Source organism: Myotis brandtii, unplaced genomic scaffold (genome assembly GCF_000412655.1).
Source record: "Myotis brandtii unplaced genomic scaffold, ASM41265v1 scaffold980, whole genome shotgun sequence".
NCBI classification, from domain to species: domain Eukaryota; kingdom Metazoa; phylum Chordata; class Mammalia; order Chiroptera; family Vespertilionidae; genus Myotis; species Myotis brandtii.
This window is the reverse complement of record NW_005372075.1, coordinates 62,381-66,577: the sequence shown is the minus strand read 5'-3', so window position 1 is coordinate 66,577 and position 4,197 is coordinate 62,381. Positions and strand designations below refer to the sequence as shown.

At 49.4% G+C, this 4,197-nt stretch overlaps 1 protein-coding gene across 2 annotated transcripts in view; it reads right to left on the bottom strand.

Moving 5' to 3' along the window:
• The window catches only part of LOC102251412 (epididymal secretory glutathione peroxidase), a 17,109-nt gene that overhangs the window by 9,476 nt on the left and 3,436 nt on the right, over positions 1-4,197 (bottom strand). The window lies entirely within an intron of this gene.

The window sequence follows — 4,197 nt, the reverse complement described above, 5'->3', positions numbered from 1 at the left end:
TATGATTCATAACAGTAGCAAAATTACATTATGAAGTAGCAACGAAAATAATTTTATGGTTGGGGGTCACCATAACATGGGGAACTGTTATTAAAGGGTTGTGGCATTAGGAAGGTTGAGAACCACTGCTCTAGAGTGAAGATATCCTGCCTTGATTCTCTCAACATAGGAAAGGTTTTCAATTGCTTCAGTACTTAACAATGGTTTGGTTCCTTCTGTAACTGTCCCCATACCGTGGAGTGCGAAAAGCACTGGCTCTTTGATTTGTGGAATCAGAAGTCAGCTCTACTCTCAATTCCTTGTGAACCTTGGCAGTTCTCATCCTTGACCCTCAGTTTCCACCATGGGGAAAGAAGACATTCATCTAGACTACTATCAGATCCTCAAGGGGCCTTCCAGGTTTAACATTCTAGAATCTAATGTTATCTCTACCTTGAATAATTTTCCCTCTCATGTCACTCTCTTATTCATATGATGATCTTACAAGCCAATACTATAAAAACTCCAACTTTTTGTAGTTCCCTAGAAAGAAGATGAAGAGTTCATTAAAATATGTCTGGCTAGCAGTACCCACCACACTACACACTTCGCTCCTCACCTCATCAGCTCCATCTGTCCTGTTTCTCTCCAAATCTCCTGAACATATTTCATCAGAGTTCAACACATCAGAAATAAGTCCTACATGAAATTATCATTGCCTGTTCTGAAGTTAAATTCCTCAACAAGGCAGATCTTCTCATATTCCTCCTGTCTCTATCAATGCAAGTCCATGCAATACCCAAAGTATACTGAGGGGAAGTTGCTACAAATTGCTCACAGGATATAGGAAGTATAAAATAGGAAGTATGAAAAGGAAACCACCAAACCACATGGTGAGAAAAAGGCAGAGGGTAACTGAAAGGGGAGAAAACTGTGATAAGAAAGATACAGACTTAGATTAAGAATAAACTAGACTCCCTGGAAAAGCAATGGACTAGAAAAGATTTTAGCCAAACACCATCTTCCTCACCTAAAGAAGGAGTGATGCAGCACAAAACAGAACCTAACATTCCCAACTGTATATGCCGATTGCTTCCATCACCAGCACACCAGGTTGTCGCTACGCAGTCACTCCTCCTGGAAGAGAGGTGTTTTCTCTGTGCAGGTTTTTATAATTTTCCCTAAATGCATGCACATGTACATGCACTAGCAAAACAGACATGCATGAGGAAATCTAATTTAATAAAAGAGAAACATGCAAATTGACCATACCTTTGCTATGCCCAAGCCATGCCTACCAGCCAATCAGAGTGATTATATGCAAATTAACTCAACCAAGATGGCGGCCGGCAGCCACGGAGCTGGAGCAAGCAGGAGGCTTAGTTGCCCCGGCAATGGAGGAAGCCAAGCTTCCCGCCTGCCCTGGCCGGCTCTGAGCTCCACTCAAGGCAACAAAGTTTCAATTACAGAAGCTAAATAAACCCCAGATACCTGCTTCCAGCCAGCCTCCACTGGGAGTTTGGGTGGCTGGGGACCATGGCCAGCCAGAAAATAGCCATCAGCCCCTCATCCAGGCTGGCCAGGCACCCCAGAAAGACCCCCCTCCCTAAAGGGGCTGTGGCCAGCCTGAAAATGGCTCTCAGCCCCTCACCCAGGCTGGCCAGGCACCCCAGCGGGGACCCCCATCCTGAAGGGGCTGTGGCCAGCCTGAAAATGGCTCTCAGCCCCTCACCCAGGCTGGCCAGGCACCCCAGCGGGGACCCCCATCCTGAAGGGGCTGTGGCCAGCCTGAAAATGGCTCTCAGCCCCTCACCCAGGCTGGCCAGGCACCCCAGCGGGGACCCCCATCCTGAAGGGGCTGTGGCCAGCCTGAAAATGGCTCTCAGCCCCTCACCCAGGCTGGCCAGGCACCCCAGCGGGGACCCCCATCCTGAAGGGGCTGTGGCCAGCCTGAAAATGGCTCTCAGCCCCTCACCCAGGCTGGCCAGGCACCCCAGCGGGGACCCCCATCCTGAAGGGGCTGTGGCCAGCCTGAAAATGGCTCTCAGCCCCTCACCCAGGCTGGCCAGCTTAGGCCCAATCCCCCTGGGAGCAGGCCTAAGCCAGCAGGTGGTCATCCCCCGAGGGGTCCCAGACTGCGAGAGGGCACAGGCCGAGCTGAGGGACCCCCCCCCAAGTGCACAAATTTTTGTGCAATGGGCCTCTAGTCTATATATATAAAAAGCCAGCCACCAGAATGCTGTAACAACCTGAATGACCAGTCTCTATGATGTCCACTGGGGCCAGAGAACCTCCCAAGGCCCTTCCCCCCAGCTGGTCCCACCCCTGATCGGCCCACCCCACCGCAATCAGCCAGCAGTCCCTCCCCCTGGCTGGCCCCAACCTGATTGCCCCTTAACAGGGGGCGGGGCCTGCCAGCCAACCTCCTGCAGCCCCTCCCCCTACCGGCCTCACCCCCGATGGGTCCCCACCACCCTGATCAACCCCGCCCCTGATCAACATACCACCCCAATAGGGGGCAGGCTGGCTGGCTAACCTCCTGCAGCCCCTCCCCAGCTGTCCTGGCCCTGATTGAGCCCTAATCAGGGTGGGCCCACCGACCAACCTCCTGCCATCTCCTCCTCTCAATAGGCCTAGCCCCAATCCGACAATTGGGGCCAGGCCAGCCGGACCCCACCTGTGCATGAATTTGTGCACTGGGCCTCTAGTACTATATGAAAACATTCATTTCTATTTCCATGTTGCGTGGTTCCAAGCTAAACATTTTAAATAATTTGGCTCCCCCTCCCCCACTTTGCTACTACAATGAAAATTACTAAAAAGCATGTTGGCTACTAGGATGTGGGGACTTAGAGAAACTCTAGACTTGAAGATGCCTTTTAGTCTAGCTTACTCCTGATATTCATGGCAGTCTATATCTAGCAGAAGCTAGAAGAGGTGAAACGATTTGCCCAAAGCCAAGAGTAGTAACAACCATGTGACTGAGAATTCATTTGCCCCTAACTTCATGATTCCCTTTTGCTCAAAGTTATCTAATTCACACCTAGTTCATTGCTATTCTTTCTTCAACCACCCCATCATGGCCATACATGTGTTTTTTGTATTTTTAAAAAGATTACATCTCACTGAAGGCTCTGATGATGCTTAGCATTTTTAGGAATATAGCATTTATTATTATTATTATTTTTTAATCCTCACCTGAGGATATGCTTATTGTATTTAGAGAGAAGGGAAGGGGAAGAGAGAGACAAAAACATCTATGTGGGAGAGAACATCCATACTGTGGATCAAACCTGCAACATTTTAGTATGCAGAACAATGCTCCAACACACTGAGCCACACTGGCCAGGGCTACCATGCACACATTTATTCAACAAGGCAACAGCCATGAACTGGAATTAGAACTGAAGCTGGAATCCAAGGCTCCTGGTTCTAAATCCTCCTGTTATTCTTTCCACATGTTTCATGTTTCTCTGACTGATAGGGGAAGGGCATGTAACAGGAATAGAGTCACAGCTATTTAATGATGATTCCCCTGACTACAGAAAAGAGGTTTTCTTACAGACACTGGGGAACTGGAGGATGTGTTGCAAGAAGAAAAATAGGCTGTAAAAAGAAATACACTTTAAAAGCAGACCAAGGACAGGACACACTTTGATTTAGTTGCTGTGCCTGTACCCTGACCCCTCCAGGAGTTTGCCTCAGGAACGTTGAGCATCCCAGAACAGGCTGAGCTGTTTGCAATCATAGATTAGCCACCTTGTCATTGGACTTTGAGCTCCTGAAGGCTGGGCTACAGACTCCCCCCTGCCCTTTCCCTGTTAAACTCACAGCTCAAAGCTGCATGTAGCTTTCTCCCTCACCTGTATGTAGTCAGCCAGCTGGCTGGGAGGCAGGGGTCAGAGCAGAATTTTCAGGGTGACCAACTGCTCTCCCATGCTGCCGGCAATCCTCCTATCTAATAAAAGACAAAAAGGGTAATTGACCATACCTTCACTATGCTTCCCATTGGCTAATCAGGGTGATATGCAAATTAACCACCAACCAAGATGGCGGCCGGCAGCCACGCAGCTGAAGCGAGCAGGAGGCTTGCTTGCTCCAGTGATGGAGGAAGCCAAGGTTCCCCGCCAGCCTCGACCCGGCTCTGAGCTCCACTCTAAGCAACAAAGTTGCAATTATAGGAGCTAAACAAACCCCAGATACCTGCTTTCAGCAGGC